Here is a 10,818-nt window from a genome sequence, read left to right on the forward strand (position 1 = left end):
CAGCTTCCTCTTGTTCCTCCTCCTGTTTACTCTTGCTTGTATTTCTAGACTCTTTACAGCCCTGTCTGCAGCCCGAAGGCGTTCCTTGTCTAAAGCAACCATGGCTCGTACCATGTTAGAACCGATCTTCATTCCCATATTTCTAAATACCTTGCACCTTACAATGTTGCCATCATTGAAAGTCGCAACAGCATCATACACACCAAAGTGAAGTGTTTCTATTCCAACAAATACAGTCTTGGGGATTCTCGACCATATAACACTATTTACACTTTCATTGGGGTTTTGAGTTTTTCCGTGAATACACTTTTTCAACAGTTCAGGTGCTGCTAAGTCTCTGAAAATAGGTTTTATCACCTCCATTATTGCATGAGGCAGACTATGCTTATGAGTGTACACTTCACCAGTTAGCAATCCTTTGTTATATTTGCACCAACTGTCTTCTTCTTTGGGACACAAGCTATGTTGGGGATTTGCATCGGTTGAAGAAGTATGAAAAAATAGAGCCCAAACAGCCTTCTTCATTTCGTCGACACTTTGTGTATTTTGCCTAATAGCCATTCCATAATAATTCTGTATTTTGTCAATTACACTGTCAGTTAACCTTCCCTTCCCATCCAACCCTTTACCATCACTGAGTTTTTGTTTTTTGTACGAAGCTTTCAGTCACCGAAGTCTTGTTCCCATTCGCTTCTGTACGTTTCCAATACACTCAAATTTCTGCACTACAACATCATCACCATAGGGCTTCAGTCCTTGAACATGTTTGAAACTTTTAGAATCACCGTCACCAAGGTAATTAACATATCGCACTTTATCACACGCCTCAGAACTCTGGAATATACTGGCAACACCAGCCACTTCCATTCCTCCACTACTGCCACTACAGTTAGCTTTGCAATTATTTTCATGTGTACCTTTATATTTTTGTGGACATCTACAATACTTTGATATTACTGCTACATCTAAAACTTTCCCTGTATACATACTGGTGGCAGATACTACACCATGAAGAGATGTGTGTCCCCGTTTATGCCAGGTACCATCGAACGCTGTAGTCAAATCTCTGTTACCATTATTTTCCATTACTGCCTCTTCCACAGCGTTCTTCATAGATTCTATACAGACATCTTCTACTTTAGACCCTATTAATTTATTATAGGTCGTAAACTTGGTTGGGGTTTTGGAAGATTCATGATGCCACAGAAAATTGCACCTGCAGTAGCACCCTTACCAACTGAACGCAAGGAATAAACAAATCTAATGTTGTGTTCGTAGATTTTGCTACCATTTTCTTCAGTTGCAGTTACTGCAACACTGTTCCAAAAGGTGGTCATGTATGAACACTTATCACATTTCAGTTGTATTTCACTAGCAAGTCCTACGTGCTTTATTATGGAGAGTTCCAGACCAACTTCACTACAATGAATACATCTTACACAGTTTGAAAAAATTCCTTTGAGAACCGACATATCAAATATTTCATTCACATCCGATTCGCCCATAAAACATTCATAGTTTTCACTCATTGAACCAAGCTTCTTCTGTGAAGTATTTTCTTTTCCACTTTGACTGCTATGGGCAGGTGTCCTTGAGAGGTTAGGTTCACTCACTTGGTTATCGTCTTTATTGTTTACAGTAATAACACATACCTTTGGCTTTCCAACATTTCTCCTTTTCTTAAAAGCCTTCAGAGGATTTCTAATAACTTTACTTTTACTCATTATTATACTTCAACAAAACAGAGACTCAAGAAACAGAATTAATTACGAATATTTTCGAGATAACGGCAGAGTAAATAAACATGAAACAATCGACAATCACACCAGCGATATATATTGAATCATCACAGGTTAGCCACAACACATACTTTATCTCACATCACTAAAATGTACCTGATGAACACGGACGTTAATAATAACACCATTTGACAGCAGTTTAACAGCGCCACAGTGGGTCACGCCCATGTAGAACACATTTCAAAAAATTTTAAAAATAGTTGAAGTCTTCGGAATTGAATAAATTATATATCTATTAAAAGGTAATAGTCTGCGGATTCAGAAAACGCAAAAAAGTAAAAATTGAACTTTTCATGATTTTGAGCCTTTCCGGAGCCCCTTAAGAGATTTGATGACATAAGAACTCACAACATCAGAATTGAAGATACAAGTGACAAGCTTCAGGCAGTAGGACAGATTTTTTTTATTTCTTTGTGAGTGCATCCATAAACAATTACAGTCCTAATGACTACTACCTAACTGTTGATGAAAGACTAGCAACTTTCTGTGGCGCAACTGCCTATTTCGAGTATATATGACATCGAAACTAGCAGTGTACAGAATAAAAATATGGGTACTTGCAAACGCTAAAAATGTATATTCATGTAATCTACAAATATATACAACCATAAAACACAAACAGAGAAAAGTAAATCAAGGGCAACGTTTTGTGTTCGATATTGCTGGACCATATTTCGCTCTGGAAGGGGAATCACTACAGATAACGTTTTTACTTCCATACTGGTAGCTGAAAAGTTAAGTTGGAACTCTAAGAAGAAGCAAAAGAGAAATAGCACAGGAAAATCTTTATTATTTGGACTCACAAAAATGATGAACATGGTCTCATACGTTCCTAAGAAAGAGAAGTGTGTTATTCTGCTTTCAACCCAACACGATGATGAACTACAAAAAGAAAACAAGACACCTACCATAATTGCTCACTATCATGAGACTAAAGGGGAAGTAGATGCGAGAGAGTTGATGACAAGACACTACAGCTGTGTACGTAAAACAAATAGTGGGTAGCGAATCTTCACAGAAATGGTGGGCATCGCAGATCACAGTGCATACATTCTGTGGTCACAAAAATATACAGGCTGCCAGACAGATTTCACAAGAAAGAGGAACTTGTTCTGAAGCTAACAAAACCGCACGTGGAAGAACTACTAAGAAATCCAACTTGACTGTATACACAAGTTGTAAGAACTATTGAAGTTATTGGAATTGAAGTAAAGGAGACTTATCCTACCGAAGGTACCAAAGAGGAGGCTTCAAAATTACCGATAGGAAAAAATGTGCATTGTGTCCGAGGGATGAAGAGTTGAAAATTAGATTCATGTGCATAAAGTGCAAAAAACCAGTGTGCCAAACCCATAAAAGAGACACGATTGTGGCTAAACATTCTCAATATTAGGATAAGTCATCTAAAAAGACTAAATTTGTCTGTTACTTAAAATTTTGATTTTATATTCTGTCAGCAAAGTGACTATACATCTAGGATCCAAAATTCTGTATGTTTGGACAGTAAAACACGTATGACTGCTTCAGATCTGTAATAAACCGTCAGTTTACATTAATAATTGACATTCTGAATTATTTTGTGACTGTATCACATGTAATATAAATTTTTTTTCTATGGTGATCTGGGACAATTACACTGAGGTTACAGAAGTCACGGGATATCTCTTCATATGGTGTCGGATCTCCTTTTGCCTGATATAGTGCAGCAACTCGACATGGCACGGGCCGCACAAGTCGTTGGATCTGCCCTGTGGTTCAAATGGCTCTGAGCACTATGGGACTCAACTGCTGTGGTCATCAGTCCCCTAGAACTTAGAACTACTTAAACCTAACTAACCTAAGGACATCACACACATCCATGCCCGAGGCAGGATTCGAACCTGCGACCGTAGCAGTCCCACGGTTCCGGACCGCGCGCCTAGAACCGCGAGACCACCGCGCCGGCACTGACCTGCCAGACTGCCTTTATTGGGGTCGACAATTGCAAAAGTATACATGGAAGAAGCCTGGAGATACTGACAGGTTTCAGATAGATTATATAATGGTAAGATAGAGATTTAGAAACCAGGTTTCAAAATGTAAGACATTTCCAGGGGCAGATGTGGACTCTGACCACAATCTTTTGGTTATGAACTGTAGATTAAAACTGAAGAAACTGCAAAAAGATGGGATTTAAGAAGATGGGACCTGGATAAACTGACTAAACCAGAGGTTGTACAGAGTTTCAGGGAGTGCATAAGGGAACAATTGACAGGAATGGGGGAAAGAAATACAGTAGAAGAAGAATGGGTAGCTGTGAGGGATGAAGTAGTGAAGGCAGCAGAGGATCAAATAGGTAAAAAGACGAGGGCTAGTAGAAATACTTGGGTAACAGAAGAAATATTGAAGTTAATTGATGAAAGGAGAAAATATAAAAATGCAGTAAATGAAGCAGGCAAAAAGGAATACAAACGCCTCACAAATGAGATCGACAGGAAGTGCAAAATGGCTAAACAGGGGTGGCTCGAGGACAAATGTAAGGATGTAGAGGCTTATCCCACCAGGGGTAAGATAGATACTGCCTACAGGAAAATTAAAGTGACCTTCGGAGAAAAGAGAACTACTTGTATGAATATCAAGAGCTCAGATGGAAGTTCTAAGCAAACAAGGGAAAGCAGAAAGGTGGAAGGAGTATATAGGGGGTCTATACAAGGGCAATGTACTTGAGGACAAAATTATGGAAATGGAAGAGGATGCAGATGAAGATGAAATGGTAGATATGATACTGCGTGAAGAGTTTGACAGAGCACTGAAAGAGTCGAAACAAGGCCCCGGGAGTAGACAACATTCCATTAGAACCAGTGACAGCCTTGGGAGAGTCAGTCCTGACTAAACTCTACCATCTGGTGAGCAAGATGTATGAGACAGGCGAAATACCCTCAGACTTCAAGAAGAGTATAATAATTCCAATCCAAAAGAAAACAGGTGTTGAGAGATATGAAAATTAACGAACTATTAGTTTAATAAGTCGCACTAACGCGAATTCTTTACAGACGAATGGAAAAACTAGTAGAAGTCGACCTCGGGGAAGATCAGTTTGGATTCCGTAGAAATATCGGAACACCTGAGGCAATACTGACCCTACGACTTATCTTAGATGCAAACCTACGTTTCTAGCATTTGCAGACTTAGAGAAAGCTTTTGACAACGTTGACTGGAATACTCTCTTTAAGCTTTTGACAACGTTGACTGGAATACTCTCTTTAAGCTTTTGACAACGTTGACTGGAGTACTCTCTTTCAAAATCTGAAGGTAGCAGGGGTAAAACACAGGGAGCGAAAGCCTATTTACAATTTGTACAGAACCCAGATGGCAGTTATAAGAGTCGAGGGACATGAAAGGGAAGCAGTGGTTGGTAAGGGAGTGAGACAGGGTTGTAGCCTCTCCCCGATGCTATTCAATCTGTATATTGGGCAAGCAATAAAGGAAACGAAAGAAAAGTTCGGAGTAGGTATTAAAATCCATGGAGAAGAAGTAAAAACTTTGAGGTTCGCCGATGACATTGTAATTTTGTCAGAGACAGCAAAGGACTTGGAAGAGCAGTTGAACGGAATGAACAGTGTCTTGAAAGGAGGATATAAGATGAACATCAACAAAAGCAAAACAAGGATAATGGAATGTGGAATTAAATCTGGTGGTGCTGCGGTAATTAGATTAGGAAATGAGACACTTAAAGTAGTAAAGGAGTTTTGCTATTTGGGGAGCAAAATAACTGAAGATTGTCGAAGTAGAGAGGATATAAAATATAGACTGGCAATGGCAAGGAAAGCGCTTCTAGAGAAGAGAAATTTGTTAACATCGAGTATAGATTTAAGTGTCAGGAAGTCGTTTCTGAAAGTATTTGTATGGAGTGTAGCCATGTATGGAAGTGAAACATGGACGGTAAATAGTTTAGACAAGCAGAGAATAGAAGCTTTCGAAATGTGGTGCTACAGAAGAATGCTGAAGATTAGATGAGTAGATCACATGAGGAGGCACTGAATAGAATTGGAGAGAAGAGAAATTTGTGGCACAGCTTGACTAGAAGAAGGGATCGGTAGGTAGGGCATATTCTGAGGCATCAAGGAATGACCAGTTTAGTATTGGAGGGCAGCGTGGAGGGTAAAAATCGTAGAGGGAGACCAAGAGATGAATACACTAAGCAGATTCAGAAGGATGTAGGCTGCAGTAGGTACTGGGAGATGAAGAAGCTTGCACAGGGTAGAGCAGCATGGAGAGCTGCATCAAACCAGTCTCAGGACTGAAGACCACAACAATTGCAAAAGTGTTTGTGGTACAGGATTTTGTGCACGAACTGACCTCTCGATTATGTTCCGTAGGTGTTCGAAGACACTGATGTCATGCGACCTGTATGGCCAAGTTATTCACTCTCATTGCCCAGAATGTTCTTCAAACCAATTGCGAACAACTGTGGCCGGGTGATATTGCGCGATATCATCCATAAAAAATCCATCGTTGTTTGGGAACATAAAGTCCACAAATGGCTGCAAATGGTCTCTAAGTAGGCGAACATGATCATTTCCAGTTAATGATGGGTTCAGTTGGACCAGAGGACCTAGTTCATCCATGTAGACACAACCCACAGAATTATAGAGACACAACCAGCTTGCACAGTGCCTTGTTGACAACTTCGGTTCATCGCTTTATGGGATCTGCGCCACATTCCAACCCTTCCATCAGCTGTTAGCAAGTGAAATCAGGATTCATCTGACCAACCAACTGTTTTCCAGACATCAGGGTACAACCGATATGGTCACGAGCCAAGGAGAGGCGCTGCAGACGATATGGTGTGTCACCAAAGACAGTCGCGTCGGTCATCTGCTGCCATAGCCCCCATTAAAGCCAAATTTCGCCGCATTGTCACGACGAGTACGTTCGTCGTACGTCCCACATTGATTTCTGCGGTTATTTCGTGCAGTGTTTCTTATCTGTTAGCAGTGACAACTCTACGGAAACGCCGCTGCGCTCGGTTGTTAAGTGAAGGCCATCGGCCACTAAGTTGTCCGTGGTAAGAGGTAATGCCTGGAATTTGGCACACTCTTCTACGTCTACATCTACATCTATACTCCGCAAACCACCTGACGGTGTGTGGCGGAGGGTACCTTGAGTACCTCTATCGGTTCTCTCTACTATTCCAGTCTCGTATTGTTCGTGGAAAGAAGGATTGTCGGTATGCCTCTGTGTGGGCTCTAATCTCTCTGATTTTATCCTCATGGTCTCTTCACGAGATATACGTAGGAGGGAGCAATATACTGCTTGACTAGCCGGTGAAGGTATGTTCTCGAAACTTCAACAAAAGCCCGTACCGAGCTACTGAGCGTCTCTCGTGCAGAGTCTTCCACTGGAGTTTATCTATCATCTCCGTAACGCTTTCGCGATTACTAAATGATCCTGCAACGAAGTGCACTGCTCTCCGTTGGATCTTCTCTATCTCTTCTAACAACCGTATCTGGTACGGATCCCACGCTGGTGAGCATTATTCAAGCATTGGGCGAACAAGTGTACTGTAACCTACTTTCTATGTTTTCGGATTGCATTTCCTTAGGATTCTTCCAGTGAATCTCAGCCTGGAATCTGCTTTACCGACGATCAACTTTATATGATCATTCCATTTTAAATCACTCCTAATGCCTACTCCCAGGTAATTTATGGAATTAACTGCTTCTAGTTGCTGACCTGCTATATTGTAGCTAAATGATAAGGATCTTTCTTTCTATGTATTCGCATCACATTACGCTCTTCTACATTGAGATTCCATTGCCACTGAGGATCTCGGAATATTGAATTCACTAACGATTTCTGAAATGGAATGTTCCATGCGTTTAGCCCTATCTACCACTCCGCGCTCAAAGTCTGTTAATATTCGTCTTGAGGCCATAATGACGCCGGAAGCCTTTTCACGTAAATCACCTAAGTACAAATGACAGCTCCCGCAATGCACTGCCCTTTTATACAATCTACATCTACATCGACACTCTGCAGATCACACTTACGTGCCTGGCAGAGGGTTCATCGAACCACCTTCGCAATAATTCTCTATTATTCCAACCTCGTACAGCGCGCGGAAAATTCGAACACCTATATCTTTCGGTGCGAGGTCTGATTTCCCTTATTTTACTATGATGATCGTTTCTCCCTATGTAGGTCAGCGTCAACAAATTTTTTCGCATTCGGAGAGGAAAGTTGGTGATTGAAATTCCGTGAGAAGGTTCTGCCGCAACGAAAACCGCCTTTGTCTTAATGATGCCAATCCCAAATCCTGTATCATTTGAGTGACACCTACATTTACATTTACATCTACATCTACATACATACTCCGCAATCCACTATACGGTGCGTGGCGGAGGGTACCTCGTACCACAACTAGGATCTTCTCTCCCCTGTTCCACTCCCAAACAGAAAGAGGGAAAAATGACTGCCTATATGTCTCTGTACGGGCCCTAATCTCTCTTATCTTATCTTTGTGGTCTTTCCGCGAAATGTAAGTTGGCGGGAGTAAAATTTTACTGCAGTCAGCCTCAAATGCTGGTTCTCTAAATTTCCTCAGTAGCGATTCACGAAAAGAACGTCTCCTTTCCTGCAGAGACTCCCACCCGAGTTCCTGAAGCATTTCTGTAACACTCGCGTGATGAGTAACAAATCTAGCCGCCCGACTCTGAATTGCTTCTATGTCCTCCCTCAATCCGACCTGATAGGGATCCCAAACGCTCAGGTAGTACTCAAGAATAGGTCGTATTAGTGTTTTATAAGCGGTCTCCTTTACAGATGAACCACATCTTCCCAAAATACTACCAATGAACCGAAGACGAGTATCCGCCTTCCCCACAACTGCCATTACATGCTTGTTCCACTTCATATCACTCTGCAATGTTACGCCCAAATATTTAATCGACGTGACTGTGTCAAGCGCTACACTGCTAATGGAGTATTCAAACATTACGGGATTCTTTTTCCTATTCATTTGCATTAATTTACATTTATCTATATTTAGAGTCAGCTGCCATTCTTTACACCAATCACAAATCCTGTCCAAGTCATCTTGTATCCTCCTACAGCCACTCAACGACGACACGTTCCCGTACACCGCAGCATTATCAGCAAACAGCCGCACATTGCTATCCACCCTATCCAAAAGATCATTTACGTAGATAGAAAACAACTCTCTGCCGTCTTCCGCTATAATACAAAACGTGCCGCTCGTCTTCGGACTTCCTCGATGTATTCTGTCAGTCTTATCTGATAAGGATCCCACAGGGCGCAGCAGTATTCTAAAAGAGTACGGCAAGCGTAGTGTAGGCAGTCTTTTAGTAGATCTGTTACATTTTCTAAGTGCCCTATCAGTAAAACGCAGTCTTGGTTAGCCTTCCCCACAACATTTTCTGTGTGTTCCTTCCAATTTATGTTGTTCGTAATGGCATACCTTGTGTATGCAATACTACCGGCATCTGTATATGTGCACATCGCTATCCTATAACTTTTGTCACCTCCATTTATATTACCCCCACTTGGTAACCGGAAGGTATAACGGGTCATCAAAAAGTCAGTGTAAATTTGAAAACTTAATAAACCACGGAATAATGTTGATAGAGAGGTAAAAATTGACACACATGCTTGGAATGACATGGGGTTTTATTAGAACCAAAATGCAGGATGGCGCTCCACCCCATATTGCTAGACGCGTGAAAGATCTCTTGCGCGCGTAGTTTGGTGATGATCGTGTGCACAGCCGCCACTTTCGTCATACTTGGCCTCCCAGGTCCCCAGACCTCAGTCCGTCCGATTATTGGCTTTGGGTTTACCTGAAGTCGGAAGTGTATCGTGATCGACCGCCATCTCTAGGGATGCTGAAAGACAACATCCGACGCCAATGCCTCACCATAACTCCGGACATGCTTTACAGTGCTGTTCACAATATGCTCGACTACAACTGTTGTTGAGGAATGATGTGGACATATTGAGCATTTCCTGTAAAGAACATCATCTTTGCTTTGTCTTACTTTGTTATGCTAATTATTGCTATTCTGATCAGATGAAGCGCCATCTGTCGGACATTTTTTGAACTTTTGTATTTTTTGGGATCTAATAAAACCCCATGTCATTCCAAGCATGTGTGTCAATTTGTAAGAAGAGTAGGTTGTTTGAGATTTGCTGATGACATGGTCCTTCTAGCCACAGGGGAAAAAGAATTACAGGATTTGGTGGACATCTTTGCAAGTAACGGAAAGAAAATATGGAATGAAAATTGACACAAATAAAACGAAAGTATTGGCACTAGGAGGAAATAAGGAAATAAAAGTTATACTGAATGGACAAATACTAGAACAGGCGCAAAATTTTAAGTATCTTGGAACCAGGATAGACACCGACTGGAAGTGCACCACAGAAATTAAAACAAGGATAGCAATGGCAAAAGAGGCGTTTTATTAGAAAAGGAGAATTTTCTGCAGCGGTGTCGACAGAGAAAGAGACTCATAAAATGTCTTGTATGGAGTGTCCTTCTATATGGCGCTGAAACATGGACTATCAGGAAAAAAGACGGAGAAAGGCTGAAGGCTTTTGAGCTCTGGACATGGCGGAAGATGGAAAGAATAAGTTGGATGGACAGAGTAAAACATGAAGAGGTACTGAGAAGAGTGGGAGAGAAAAGACAGTTACTAGATGTAATAAAGAAAAGAAAAAGAAATTGGATTGAGCATATACTAAGAAAGAATGACGGACTGATAAAAACAGTTTTAGAAGCTTATGTAGAAGGGAAAAGGAAGCGAGGAAGGAAGAGATTCCAGATACTGGATGACATGATAGACGGTACAACATACAGCAGCCTTAAGAAGAGAGCAATGGATCGCAGAAAATGGAGAGGCAAAGGACCTGCTAATAAAGCAGATAACTGATGATGATCTACATTATTCCGTGATTTATTTAGTTTTCAAATTTATACTGACTTTATGATCACCCGGTTCCTCGGTAGCTCCAGTATTTT

This window comes from Schistocerca americana, chromosome 9 (genome assembly GCF_021461395.2).
Source record: "Schistocerca americana isolate TAMUIC-IGC-003095 chromosome 9, iqSchAmer2.1, whole genome shotgun sequence".
NCBI lineage: Eukaryota > Metazoa > Arthropoda > Insecta > Orthoptera > Acrididae > Schistocerca > Schistocerca americana.